This window comes from Triticum urartu, chromosome 2, assembly GCF_003073215.2.
Source record: "Triticum urartu cultivar G1812 chromosome 2, Tu2.1, whole genome shotgun sequence".
In the NCBI taxonomy this organism is placed as follows: domain Eukaryota; kingdom Viridiplantae; phylum Streptophyta; class Magnoliopsida; order Poales; family Poaceae; genus Triticum; species Triticum urartu.
The window spans coordinates 532618305-532633792 of NC_053023.1; the positions used below are offsets into that span (position 1 = coordinate 532618305).

General features: G+C 49.1%; 1 long non-coding RNA gene across 1 annotated transcript; it reads left to right on the forward strand.

Annotated features, from left to right (window-relative positions):
• Window positions 1–13171: 13171 nt before the first annotated feature.
• Window positions 13172–13745, forward strand: LOC125541785. The gene is made up of 4 exons (XR_007297646.1): window positions 13172–13234; window positions 13327–13396; window positions 13524–13576; window positions 13661–13745. It is a non-coding gene; the product is annotated as an uncharacterized LOC125541785 (long non-coding RNA).
• Window positions 13746–15488: the final 1743 nt, after the last annotated feature.

A 15488-nucleotide genomic window follows, 5' to 3' on the forward strand; every position in this document is an offset into this window, starting at 1 on the left:
CTTTGTCGGGGATGGAAGACGTTTGCTCATACCCACCGCTTGACGGAGGGGTTCACTCTCCATGTTAAGCTGATGGAGGGTGGCCTTCTCTCCGTCAAGGTCTTCGGGTGCTTTGGGATCCGTGCAAGGTGCTGCGTGGAGAGCTCTTCTGATAGTGAAGACTCCTCCTCGGGCGGGAGTGACGAGGAGGACAGCGGCAGCGACGACGAGGGTAGTAGGCGGCAGGATGACAGGTCCGATTAGGTGTCGGGTGCCGCTCCATGCGGCACCGGCGACCCCATCATCCGTGTCGCCGGCTCCTTGAACTTCTCGGGGTCGTCTCCTTGGGCGGCTGGCGTTGGGAGGTTGCGGAAGAGGAAGAGGGCGGGCGGCAAGGCCGTCAAGTCAGAGTACGCGGGCACCGACGCCTTCGACGCGTGCTGACGTCCTGCCGCCCCATCTTTGAGCTCTGCTTCTGGCGCCGCCATCACCATCCAGCCTTTGGACGGCCACCAAGATGTTCTCTTGGTGTCTTCTGCCACCTGTAGCTCACCTAGGCGCTCCTTTTGTCCCTTTCGCCTCCTTGACCTGCCTCCTGAGGAGAGGGACAATAAAGGGATTACGGGCACCTTATCTCTTTTTAGTTTGTAAGCCTTCGGGCCTTTGTTGAATTTAAAACTTGTAATCCCATCATTCATGTTTTTCATTCCCTATGGACTGTACCTGAGTGGAATGTTTTTAATGAAAAAGGGATGCTTGCCGGGTCATTTGTTTGCGGGTGGAACCCACGACAAGGAGTAAATCCTTGATATCTTCAAGATAAACATTTCCTTGCCCTGCAACAGGCCTTGCCGTCTCCCCACTTCGCTCGACCTTCCTCATGCCTTTGGCGGAGGCAGGGATGAGGCGGGTTCAGGCTCCTTTTTTCATCCTTTCGCTGCCGCGACTACGACCAAACTTGGCCCCAGGAACGATCCCTAGGGCCTAGAGTTATGGGAGCATGGTAGCTTAGGGGAAAACGAGGTTTCACATACCTCAATCCATAATGGAATGCATGATAAGGGATGAAGAACTTATCTGAAGCTGCACTCCCCGGCAACCCTGGTTCGCCGTGGGTGAATCTTTGCTCTTGCAGCCCCCGGCAATATTGGCTTGCCGGGGGCTAGATGCTGGTCTGTTCCTCTTTTTTCCTCCCCAAGTGGTTCGGCACGGATATTCGTGTGTCCTGTGGACCAAAGAAGACAAAAGAAAGACAAAGATACGCACACTCGACCTCTAAGCTAGGGGTTAGTCGCCGCTAAGCACTATGAACCCTAACCAAGGACGAGACTCGACCTAGCATGCATGCTATAACTTAGGGCGCCAGCGCTTCATTTACTTATGCTCAGGGTCTGCGCCTGGCTTTGTACAAAGGGTTACATGTGTCATCGGCAAGGCTCGTACAAAAGGTGGCTTGCCGGGGGGGGGGGCCGGCAAGCCGCGCCTCATGGGTAAAACTTGCGAAGATGCTCAATGTTCCAGGAGTTACTCACCAGAATGGCATCTTCGGTCTCCAGGCGGACTGCGCCGGGCCTGGTGACTCGTATTACCCGATAAGGGCTTTCCCACTTTGGCGTCAACTTGTTGGAATTCTTGGCCGATTGAATGCGCCGAAGAACAAGGTCGCCTTCCTCAAAGCTTCGGGCATGAACCTTGCGGCTATGGTAGCGGCGCAAGGCTTGCTGGTAGCGCGCTGCTCTCACAGCCGCCCGAAGACGATCTTCCTCAAGGAGCGTTGCGTCATCTTGTCGCAATTGCTCTTGATCAAGCTCGTCATAAGCGAGTACTCGAGGTGACCTGTATATGAGTTTCGTGGGGAGAACCGCTTCTGCCCCGTATAACAAGGCAAAGGGTGTCTGGCCGGTGGCTCGATTTGGTGTCGTTCTGATTGACCAAAGAACTGCCGGCAATTCATCAATCCAGCGCCTTCCACTCTTGTGCAGTCTGTCAAAGGTCTTTGTCCTCAGGCCACGCAGTACTTCAGCATTTGCCCTCTCAGCTTAACCATTGCTTTGTGGGTGAGCAACGGAAGCGAAACAGGCCTTGCTGCCGAGGTCTTGAGTATATTGCATGAAGGTGCGACTTGTGAACTGTGTACCGTTGTCAGTGATAACCCTACTGGGTACACCAAAATGGCACACCAGTCCTTTGAAGAACTTGATGGCTGACTGTGTTGTGACCTTCCTCACTGCTTCCACTTCTGGCCACTTTGTGAACTTGTCGATTGCAACGTACAAGTACTCAAAGCCCCCGACAGCGCGGGGGAAAGGGCCCAGTATGTCGAGCCCCCAGACCGAGAAAGGCCAGGAGAGAGGAATGGTTTGAAGGGCTTGAGTTGGCTGATGAAGCTTCTTTGAATGGAATTGACACGCTTCACACCTGGTGACTAGTTTCGTCACATCCTGGAGGGCGGTGGGCCAGAAGAAGCCTTGCCGAAACGCTTTGCCGGCAAGGGCCCTTGACCCGATGTGGGATCCACATATGCCTCCATGTATCTCCGCCAACAGCCACAGTCCTTCCTCTCGAGGGATACACTTCAATTTCATGTCGTTCGACCTCTTTCTGTACAGGACGTCATCGACGAACTGGTACATAGTAGAGGGACGGGCTACTTTTTCCGCTTCTTCCTGCTCCTCAGGAAGTTCCCCTATTTGGAGGAATCAGACGGTATGCTATGCCCATGCTGGAGCCTGGGGCTCGACGACGAGGACTAAAGGCGTTTCCTCCGCTACAGGAGCGGCTGTCTCGACGGCAAGAGCTTGATGCTCCGCCGGAGCTAGCCGTCCCGTGGCGGGCTCAGTATCTCCAGCAACATCCTTGCCGGCAGCTCCGGGGAGCTCGGCGGGAAAGTACTTGCCGGGCCCTGATTTCCTCCTCTTGTTTTGCTCTGTTAATGGATCAACGGATGGTTGAGTTAGCTGAAGCACAAAGGTACCTGGTTCCACAGGTAGCTTGAGGGCAGCGCGCTTTGATAGGTAATCGGCGATGTCGCTCTCTGCTCGGGGAACATGCTCCGCCTGTATACCATCAAAACGCTCTTCTAGCTTTCTCACTTCATCGACGTAGGCCTTCATCAACGGGCTCTGGTAATCTTTGTTGACTTGTTTGACGACAAGTTGCGAGTCGCCCCTGATGATGAGTTTCTTGATTCCGAGGTCTGCCGCGATCCTAAGACCAGCAAGCAGCCCCTTGTATTCAGCAGTATTGTTTGTTGACACCTCCCTGGGGAAGTGCATCTGGATCACGTACTTGAGGTGCTCTCCGGTGGGCGCGACAAGCAGTACGCCAACCCCGGCGCCCTGTAAGGAGAAAGCTCCATCAAAGTACATGATCCAGTCGCAACTTGCCTCCTTGCCGGGGAGAGCAGTCTCTTGGGTTTCTTCGTCAGGCGTCGCGGTCCATTTTGCAACGAACTCCGCTAGGACTCGGCTTTGAATCATCGAGGTACTCTCAAACTTGAGGCCAAAGCTGGACAGTTCAAGTGCCCACTCTACGATCCTTCCCATTGCGTCTGGATTGTGCAATATCCGTTGCAGAGGGAGGCGAGTGACGACAGTGATTTCATGCACCTCGAAGTAGTGACGCAGCTTCCTCGAGGCCATAAGAAGGCCGAATAGCAGTTTTTGCACACCGGAGTACCTTGATCTAGCCCCCTGCAGAAGGGAGCTAACAAAGTAGACGGGGTGCTGCATCATCTTCTTCCTTGGCGGCACTCCAACCGGCTGCGTTGTCTCAGCATCGGTGGCATCGGGCTCCATCGCTGCTATTACCTCATCATCAATTTCTCTCTACGCCACTAGTGCGGCGCTGACCACCTGGTTCGTTGCCGCCAGGTACAGCAGCAACGGTTCCTGTGGCCTAGGCGCAACTAGTATTGGCGCGGAGGAGAGGTACCTCTTCAAATCTTGCAATGCTGCTTCGGCTTCTGGCGTCCACTCCATCGGGCCCGCCTTTTTCAAAATCTTGAAAAAGGGAAGGGCGCGCTCGGCAGACTTGGAGATGAACCTGCTCATGGCGGCAACACAACCAGCAAGCCGACGCACATCCTTGACTCGCTTGGGCGCTTCAATCTGCTCTATAGCTTTGATCTTGTCTGGATTGGCCTCTATCCCACGCTGTGACATAGAGAACCCGAGAAGCTTGCCAGAAGGGATGCCGAAGACGCACTTCTCAGGGTTCAGCTTGAGATTGATCTTGCGCAGGTTTGCAAATGTTTCTTGTAAATCTGATATGAGGGTTGCCTTGTTCTTGGTTTTAACCACTATATCATCCATATAAGCTTCCATATTTCTATGGAGCTGGGGTTCAAAACCAATCTGGACCGCCCTCGCAAACGTTGAACCAGCACTCTTCAACCCGAAAGCCATCCGTATAAAGCAATACGTACCACATGGGGTGATGAATGCCGTTTTCTCTTCATCTTCCCTTGTCATGAAGATCTGGTGGTAGCCCGAGTAGGCATCGAGGAATGACAACAGATCACACCCAGCTGCGGAGTCAACAATCTGGTCGATGCGTGGCAATGGGAAGGGGTCTTTGGGACAAGCCTTATTAACATCTGTGTAATCAATACACAGCCTCCACTTCCCATTTGCCTTGCGTACTACCACCGGATTGGCCAACCACGTTGGATGGAGCACTCCTCTTACCAAACCCGCTGCTTCCAGTTTCTGGATCTCCTCTGTGATGAACTCTTGTCGTTCCAAAGCTTGCTTTCTGACCTTCTGCTTGACGGGCTGCGCATGAGGACAGACAGCAAGGTGGTGCTCAATCACCTCCCTGGGAACGCCGGGGATGTCGGATGCTTGCCATGCAAACACATCGACATTCGCCCACAGGAAGGTGACGAGCGCATCTTCCTATTTGTCGTCAAGGGTGGAGCTTATGGTAAAAGCTCCTCTCGTGCCGTCCTCCTTGACTGAAACCTTCTTGGTTCCCGGCGGTGTGGCCCTGGACTTCTTGTTTCTGTCGGCGGAGCTCTTTGGCACGTCCTCGACGAGAGCGCTACGCTCCGAAGAGGTGCGCTTGCTGGAGTGGGTTCCTGAGGTCTCACCGGTCTTCTTCTTTTGCCTTCCCGGGGCTCCAGCGGCAGGAGCAAGCGCCATAGGAGTGGCGGCTGCTGCAACTGCTTGTTGATAGAGTTGGTCAGCGCAAATTAGCGCATCCTTCTTGTCTGATGGGATGGTGATGATCGTCATAGGCCCTGGCATCTTCAGGATGTTGTAGGCATAATGTGACGCCGCCATGAACTTGGCCAGCGCTGGGCGGCCAAGGATCCCGTTGTAAGGCAAGGGGATCTTGGCAACGTCGAACACAATCCTTTCTGTCCTGTAGTTCAGATCACTCCCAAAAGTCACGGGCAACGTGACCTTTCCCTTTGGTTGACTTCTTCCCGAGTTGACCCCCTGAAACGTGCCCGTCTCTTCGAGGTCTTCATCAGGAATCTGCAATTTCTCGATCACGGCAGGCGAGATTAAGTTCATACCGGCCCCGCCATCGACTAGCATCTTTGTCACCTTGAGGTTGCGTATTGTTGGTGAAACTAACAATGGCAAGCACCCGACTGCAGTAGTGCGATCAGGGTGATCCTCAGTGTCAAAAATGATAGGTGTGCTGTACCACTTCAGCGGCCTTCGGGCATCAAACGATGGTTCCGTCGCTGCAACCTCACGCGCGCACTGTTTAAGCTGGCGGTGAGAGGTATGCAGCGAGGCGCCGCCATCGACGCACATGGCCTCTGTAGCTTTCTGAAATTCTTGGTCACCAGACTCATCGTCCTCTTCGTGATCATCGTCTTCTGGCTTTTTGTCACGGCCCAGGGCGGGCCTCTCCTACTGTTTATCTTTGCCGCGATGGCCCACCTGGCCATCACGCTTCTTGCCGGACCCCTCAGCACCGTCCCGGCCTTTCTCCTTGTCCCGCCTCTCATATTCAGCCCTCTGCTTCTCAGCAAGGAGCTCAACCTGTCGGCAGTTCTGGAGATCATGGCCTTTGGTGCGATGGATCTTGCAGTATTGCTTGTCGGAGTTTCCTGGCTTCTCGGCAGCCGCCAAGGCCCGGCAGGCGACACATCCGGCAATTTCCTTGCCGGGGTCATCTGCCTTGGTTTTCTTGGCGGAGCCGGCGTCGTCAGATCCCTCGACGGCAAGCACAGCTTTACCTTTGCGCTTCCTGTTGCGGCGCCGACCTTTCTTCGCCGGGGAGGCAGTATCCTCATCTGAGGAGTCGGTTTCCACGCCGGCATCTTCGCCGGGGTACTTCCTTCCCTCTTCAGCTCGAGCACATTTGTCAGCAAGAACATAGAGTTCTGCCACATCTTTCACCTTGTTCATTGCCAGTTCTTCGCGCATCTTGCGGTTACGCACGTTCTGATGGAACACGCTGATGATGGCGGCAAGGTGAACATCAGGGATATTGTACTGTACCCGGCTGAACCTCTGTATATACTTGCGCAGACTCTCGCCTCCCTTCTGGGGAATGACATGTAGGTCGCTTGCTTGCCCATGGGCTTGGTGACCCCCAGTAAAGGCACCCACAAACTCATGGCACAAATCCGACCAGGAGGAAATAGAGTCTACCGGCAAGTGCATCAACCACGACATGGCGTTGGGTTTAAGAGCCAATGGAAAGTAATTCGCCAGCACCTTATCGTCGCGGGCTCCGGCGGCTTGCATCGCGATGGTGTAGATGCTGAGGAACTCAGACAGGTGAGTCTTGCCGTTGTACTTTTCGCCAACGTCAGGTTTGAAGGTGCGGTGAGTGGGCCACTGGAACTGCCGCAGCTCACAGGTAAAAGCCGGACAGCCTACCTCGTAAGATAGGCCTCCAGGGCTCTCCGGGACCGGGTGGTTCACAGCAGGCCCTGCTCGCCTGTCTGACTGGTGGCGCGCTCCGCGCCGGCGCTCGATAGTGGTTCGAGCATCTTCATGGGCTCGTTCCCAAAGAACTTGGCACTGGTCACAGTGGGTCCGCGGGTCAGACGATGCTATGGAGATGGCGTCGCCCGCGATGTCACGACGAGCCGGCGTCCACGGTACCGGATGGGGGAGAGGTGAATGCACCGTGGTCGCGGCGCCGCCGGCTTTTCCGCCACTGGTCCGCGGGACTCCATCGGAGCGTCGACCCGGGGGCCCCACCGGACTTGGTTCGTCTTTGTTGGCCACCGCAACAAGGCTTTGGATAGTGGCTCTCCATTCGTCGAGTTTCCCCGTAGTGGGAGGAAAGTCGAGGAGCAACTGCGCGCGCGCGCCAGAGCCTCTGCTGGCGTCGGTGGCAGCGAAACCTGCACGGATCGCGACGCACTTCGACTTCTGACCATGTCAGAAGGAGCTCTATCACGACCCCGCGGTCGCATGCCGTTTTCACCAGCGCCTCGGCGAGTGGGCAGGTCTTCTACATCCCGGGAGTGGCGCTCGGGGCTCTTCCCGTGGCGACGCCCGGGATCTTCGGTGTGATTACGCCGTTCGTCGCGCGCTGCCTGGGAGGAGCGCGCTGTTGACGCCGGCGTGGGAGTCTTGGAGGCCCTCGCGTCGCCTTCGGGCGGGGCGGCGATGACCTTGGAAGGCCCCGCTCCACCCGCGAAGGACTTGGCTCCGCCTTTGGATTTGGCGACGTGTGGCCTGTTACCAGGCACACAAACATCGCCGCCTCCCAAACTCCGGCTGCTGGGATGGTGTTGGTGTTCGCGAGCGGCGCCCCGGGTCTTCTCTGCGACCGGTCCGCTGCTCGCCTGCGTCGGGACAGGCTGTCCGGCTTCCGACTGGCCAACCGCCATCATCGCCTTCTTCTTGGGCGCCATGATGATGAAGAAGCGCCGAACACTACAAGGATTCTGGTCTATTGCAATAAAATTTATTGCTACAACTACGTTTTGTTGCAATAAAACGCTATATTACCACAAGTTCTCCGGTTGTGGTAATAGGCCGCACATATTGCCGTAACTTAGTTTCGTCGCGATAAATACTAACTTTGTTGCAATACAGGCCTCATATTGCAACAAACTATATAGGCGTTGCAATATGGTAGCGGTATTGGGACAAACAAATTTCGCTGCGTGAGGGCAGTCATTTTGTTGTAATAGAGATTAGGTATTTCAACAGAATAACTATTCGTGGCAATATTCAAAAAGATATTGCAACATCTGCGTGACGTTGCATTAGTTACAAATATTGTTGCAAAAAGTGGCTAACTATTGCAAAAACTTCATGGCATTGCAATATGGTAGCGATATTGCGACAAACAAATTCCGTTGTGCGAGGCAGCCATTTTGTTGTAACAGAGACCAGGTATTTCAACAGAATAATTATTTGTGCTAATATTCGGAAATATATTGCAACATCAGTGTGACATTGCATTAGTTACAAGTAAAACAGTGGAAAATATATTATTCGAATTTATAAATATTAAGTTATGATTTTTGCAAGCTTTAAGGTGTAATTAAAATATATTTTAATTGCACCAATTTCAATTAACCAAAACAATGGAAAAAGTTTATAGATGGATATGACACTTTCTTGATAGGAATATATATTTAATTTGTTAAATTTGGATTTGAAATGGCTAAGTTGTTGCCATTTTAGAACCAGGGTGTTTTCTGCCAAAATAGGGACTTGTTAGATGGAAATAGAAAATGAGTTAATTGCATGGAAATATCACAACTGGGGTAGTACGTGTCAGTATCATGTTTAGGGCAGTCTGTTCCGAAATGATCTAAACTGCGTATAATAGCGTATTGATGATCTATCTGACCTTTGGGGCTGCCTGTCAGGTGCGGACGTGGCATGTTCTTTTACATGTTTCCCATATTTACATGTTTATGTCATTTTCCGTTAATTTCCGAAAAGTACGACATGAAGATTCGAACCCGAGACTTCTTTCTTCCGCCTCTACAGGAGCAACCAGTTGGACTACTTCACTGCTTGTGCCAGTATTCCCCGTTTTGGATCTTTTTTTCTTTATTCAGTTCGCCGAAGCCAGGTTTTTTTATTCTTTCTGGTTTAGTTTAGTTTGGTTTTTATTTCCTTTTTATTTTCTTTCATATTTTTGTTTATTTTTCCAAAAAAGAACGAACATTTCTTAAACATAATGAACTTTTTTCATTTTCTGTGAACTTTTTTTTCAAATTGATGAACTTTATTTCAAAATCAATGAATTTTTTTAAAAAAATAGATGACATTTTGTTCAAATTTTATGAACTTCTTTCTATTTCGATGAACATTTTTCAAAATTGGTGAACTTTTTTAAAATCAAGGAAATTGTTTTCAATTTCGTGAACATTTTTTAAGTATGTGAGTATTTTATTTATATTTTTTCGGCTTTTTCTTTTTTTGCAAAAGTCAACCGTCGAGGGGGGACCGAGCGAGCAGTTAACTGCGCTCGAGGAAGGGCTCACATTACATGGGCCGGCCCAGCGCAGAAGCGCAGAGTGCGCCCGTTCCTCAAGTGGCCGCTGCTCCATTGCGCCGTTCGTTTAAAATAGCAGACGTATATGTTTGTATACTTTGGTCCGTTGCGTTTTTTTTATCTGTTTTTTTGTATTATTATACTTTTGTATAAGTTTGTATTTCTTTTCGTCACACTCACAAGAAAAGTGCAGCTGACAGGATCGATCTGGTCGTAGTTGTATATTTTTGTATTTCTTTTCATCAAACTCACAAAAAAGTGCAGCTGACAAGATCAATCCAATGATATCTCCGTACAAAAGGAAAGAACACAAACCACTAGGCTATCCCATCAGCTGTGATATACATGCGTTTTTACTTCTTTTATTTGTTCTGTCATTTCGTGGTTTTTCTCCTGCCATTTTTATTATGTTTTCTGTTTTTTTTCTTTATCATTTTCCTAAATGTGCGGAATCCTTTCAAATTCATGAACATTATTTAAAACCGATGAAGCTTTTTTTGAAATCCATCAAATTTTACTCAAATTCATGAAGCTTTTATCAGAATTGATGATTTTTTTTTCTAATTTGTGAACCTTTAAAAATATCAATGAACCTTTTTCAAATTTGATGAACTTTTTTCAAAATGAATGAACTTTTTAAAATTGATCAATTTTTTTTAAAATTTGAAGAGCTGTTTTCAAATTTGATGATTTTTAAATTAAACTACAACAGTAGCATCAATTATGCCAGAAGAAGTGGATATAGCAACTAAATCATGATATTCCAACAAGGAAGGCGGCAGCGGGGCTCCTTCGCCCCCTCGCGCATGGATCTGATGCCGGACGGATCTCACGGACAATGGCGTTGCGATGCGGTGGGTCGCGGCAGCGCGATCCAGCTTCCTAGCGGCTACGTTGGGAGGTCGATGACACGGATGTGGCCCCCAGTGGTAGGGTGTGCTGGGTCTTGGTAGTGGCGGCGATCTCACCAGATCCGTGGTCCGAAGCACCAGGTGGCGCGAGCTGCGGACGACGATGGGAGGGATCCCTAGAGACCTCCCAATGCCCTGCCGTCTGCTCCTCCCCTTCCCTGTCGCTGCCAGAGGGCGTGACGGGGTGAAGCCTGGCCAGCGGCAGCAGCGCCAAGGCCCCTTCACCCCCTCGTGCGTGGATCCGATGCAGGACGGATCTGACGGGCAAGGGCATAAATATTTGACATATATCCCAAGTTTCAATTTTGTCATGGCAACTAGGGAGTAAACAAAGATACACAATTGTAGATCCATGATGAAACAACACGTTGCTAACACAACAGGTCTCAAAACGAAATTGGATTGGTTGTTAATTTGCATAGTTGACTTTTTATGTTTTTCGTTGAAACAAAAATAACATGATTATGTTGGACCTACTCTGGCGCGGAGGAACCCTCCATGGACTATCCGATAAGATGAAAGATGTTGAGATCACCCCATCTCAAGATCAAAATGTGAGATCGAGACTGACATAGATCGACCGTCTCACCAACCCATCCCATTTGTATTTGTGTTCCAAGGCAAGAGTACCTAGTAGTTTTAAAGTGAGGGCCACATTAGGTTTCTGTGAGTTGTAGTTCAAAACTAGCCAAGTTTTTGCCGATGATTCTTGAAATTGTAGTGCAAACCTGGTTGTACCTACAACCAGGTCATCCGGCGACAACGCGCTAGCACCGGTCGTGACCCCTACTTTCGCGTGATGGCCACCCCTACCAGGCTGCAGCTCAAGCCGTCCTGACCCTGGTGGCAAGCTCCGGCCGGCGAGCCGCCCCTCTGACCTTGCACGCCACTCCTGGTCGGCCCTGCCTCCCGTCGCCCGCTTCCTCCATCCTCGGTGTTGACCAAGCAGTTCCGTTGTCCCTCTTCCCGACCTGCGTCCGCGAGCTCGAGCCTCTCCACCGGCCATGGATGTGAGCTTCCCACACGCCGCCTACCGCCGGACTTAGGGAAGATGACGGACGTGGGAATGATTTCATCAGAAACCTCCCGATCTAGTTTGGAGGGAAGATGACGATCATGAGATGATTTAGCACCATATATATCTCATATTGCTTTGACATGTTATTTTTTCCAATTTATTTCATTATTCTAAACATTCCCTCCAAAAAGAATTACTTTCCCACCACATAATTTTGGTTTACTGTAGTTTGCGCCAATATTTTGTGTTCCCACCAAAAAAATAGAGTATTTATCTTGCCGCTAAAGACCCTTCCTAACAACCCACGATTGCTAAACCAAATCACACGGCGTCTTCACCGGCGATTAGATCTGGAGCTCTCGTCCCTGGTTCAGGTTGTTCTTTCTCCCGATCTCCTCCCATCCTAGAACGTCCAGAAATCCTAGCGTCGTCCAGCGGGTGCGGCGGTTGCCCAGCGCGCCGCGCGGTGCCGCCGACGAGGAGTCGTCGTCCTTGATCTCGCCCTCCTCCCTCTCCTCCGGGCCCGCCGACGCGGGCCGCGTCTCCGTGTCCTCGGCCATGCCCGCTCGCCGCTGCACGCCCCGTCGCCTGCCCGACACCCGCGCGACCCCACCCGCTCGCCCGGCTGCTCGGTCCTACCGCCTGCTGTCAGAGGCCGTCGCCCTCGCCCGCTGCCGGAGACCCCAGCCCACGGTCGCCGCCCCTCGTCCGCTGCGGGATACTCGCGAGCGCGCCGCCCGCTCGCCTCGGCAGCGCCCCGCCCCCCGTGCTGCCCACCGTGAACCCCGGCCAGTGTGCCCTCGCTTGGCGGCGCCTACGTTTGGGTGAATTCGAGCCAGCGGGGCGTCGCCTGGCTCCCCTCCCCCGGGCAGCCATGGAGGAGCAATGCATTGCTAATGCAGTATCTCTTGTTTTTGATAATTTAGCATAATGTAGTTCATGACAACAATGTTTCTTACTCTGATTTTATTGCGAAGATGTCGGATGATGAAGACGATGGGTGATCGTGATGGTGACACCCAGAGCTAGAAGGCCACGAGGAGTTCAATATGAGATGTTAGTATACACATCTGCTCTACATAATTCTGCAACTGAATGTGTATGAGTACTAATCAAACCAAAAACTACCAATATTTATTTTAATTGTGAAGCAACAATGGTATGAAGAATATCTGCTATTACCGGCGTGTTGTCTTTGTAGGAGCTCATTGAGAATTTAGGCTTTAATAATGTGACTGATAAGCCAACTGCACTTAAAATGATGAGAGATGTATGTGAATCTGTTCTTAAATCCTATGAAAGGAAGCAAAGCTAGCACATAGTGGTGGTGATATCTTGACGAGTTACAGAGTGGCCTTGCGGAGGCAGCTTGGGAATGTTAACAAGGGATTGCATTGGAATTATTTCTGATTAAGTATTAGCTCTGGATTACCACTGTTGTTGGTGTTAGTCCAGCTGTACTGGTGCCATAACTGCACTATCTGGGTTGGCACTTCAGTTGAATTCTGGATTTATTCTTTTGGTCTGGTTCTCTTCTTATGATTGTCCTCTACTGTATGACTTGGTATATCATACTTCAAAACATGTTGGGCCTATTTTTTTACGATACTCAGTGAGGAACATGTGCAGGTGTGGGACTTGATAAAGCTTGGAGATTATCTTAGTGCAAGGGATGATGTCGATCACTCTAGGATAGGGATTACTGGTGAATCACTCGGAGGTATTATAGATCATGATTGCATCATGATACTAAATTAATACATAGACTTCACTTTTAGAAAACTTATCCTTTTTATTTGGAGCTGAATACAGGAATGCATGCATTGTTTGCTGCTTTTTGTGGATACACGGTACAGTGTTGTTGTTCCAATAATTTGGTGTTCAGGTACACACAGCAGTAATTTTATCGACATGGGTGCACATAGTTTTGTGATTTGTCTCATGTAAGTAAATCAATGCTCTTTGTGGTGGCTACAGGGATTTCAATGGGCAATAGATAATGACATGTGGCAAGCTAGAGTTGATAGCATTAAGCCTTTATTTGAAGGTTAGACGCCATGCATCCTCTAAGATTGGGGCACACACCATTGAAAATATAGATCACAACTGATATATATTGTATCAGTTCAGAACATTTACATGTAAGTATCTATGTCATTTTGTCTTTCCTGTAGAAGCAAGAATTGATTCAGGGAAGAGTGAAATAGATGTAGAGGTTGTGAAAAAGGTGACTATCTGATTTATTTGACATTTATTTCTGATTGTTCCATTGTAAATGTTCCACGATCGTGTATTGACATATTTTTACTAGGTTTGGGACAAGATAGCACCTGCTATGGCTTCACAGTTTGATGCTCCCTACTCAGTTCCTCCGATTGCACCACGTCCACTCCTCCTAAATGGTAAAACCTATCATATTTCTTATTGAGTGCTTCTGCTTCGTCCAATAGTTATTGCATGACCCAACATATTCAAAAGTCTCTCACTTTTATGAGTTCAATGAGCACTTGTCAGGGCTGGGCTTCCAGTCTTTAGTATATATTTTTGTTTTATGATTTTATGGTTGAGCCAGAATTGTTGTTAACCCTTTGTTTAAAAATTAATGTTAATTGAGCATTTTTCTTGCTGCTGGAGCTTCATTTATCGATTACCATGCAGGTGCTGACGACCCTTGTTGCCCAGTCCTTTGTCTACAAGAACCTGCCTCAAAAGCTGCTGAGGCTTATGCAGAAGCTGGTTCTGCGGATAAGTTCAAGGTAACATTCAATCTGCTCCCTCCGATCCAAATTAATTGACGCTCCTCTAGTACAACGTTATCTTTTTGACATGCAATATGTTTAATTTTCACCATGAGGTGTGGTTCTATGTTTTCCTAGACTTATTTTGCATGAATCCAAAGCAATTGACAATGGTTACCGCACCTATAATTGTTCTTTTCATAACATAACTGAAACTATAGATTGAGCCACAACTTAAATCAATACTGGAAGATTTTAGTACATGTACTTGTGCTTATTCTTTAGACATTTGCACTTGTAAAATTGTTCTGATCCCTCAGTTACATGCTTGCTGACACAACATTACTCTAGTTAGTCTGGCGACAGTTCTTTTTAACAATGGGGCTGGAATAATTGTATGGCGTATGTTATTTTGGACTCATTAAATACAACTATATTTTTTTGATTTCTTGATTGCAGGATCCAAACAACTAGCTCGACTGGACTATAGATCACGGACAATTTAGACTTGGCACTTAATTAGGATGTCTAAATTACATTTGAGTCTCATTTGATGGATATTTGCTATGAGGATTATGAATTTTATGAATCTACATATTATACATTTGGTTTTGAATATTGTAATTGAATGCCTGTATTTTTTAGGTTGCAATAGGCTATTGCCACAACCCACTTTTGGTTGCCACAAGTTAGCACGAACACCACGAAGATTTAAATTGTCGCAATAGTTTCTCGCTACAAAAATTTCACCCGTTGTTATACCTATTTATCACCGCCAAAACTAGTATGTTGCAATTTCCTATTACGACGACTGGAATATTTGTTGCCATAACTTACTGCCACAAGTGTAGCGGTTCGTGGCGAAATGCCTAATGCCACGAAAACAAGGATTGTTGCCATAGTTTATTTCCACAATTTAATATTGCCACGGAACAGTATGCACCACGAAATGAGTGTCGTTGGTATAGGTTGTTGCCACAAATGTTTATCGCCACAAGCTATCAGTCGCCATGATTCGTTACATGTTGCATTAAAGCTATCTCCACAAAGCAAATTGTGGCATCAGATGAGTGTTGCCACGAGGAAACATGTGGCGACATCCCACATGGTTGTTGCAATAGCACACTTTATTGCCACAATTGCCTTTTGTGGCAATAACCTATTACCATGCGTCGAGTCGCAATGGCTGCCAACGATTGTTGTTTCATGGCAATAGGTATTTATCGCCACAAATCGACATGTATTGCGACGAACAATTTTGTTGCAATAGACCCGAATCCTTGTAGTGGAACTAACTGCTAAAGCCGATTATCACAACTGCGCCCCCCTACCTGGCGCGCCAAAGATGTCGGTGGGAACGACACCTATGGGATCACAAGAATCCCTACTGTGGTTAGCGGG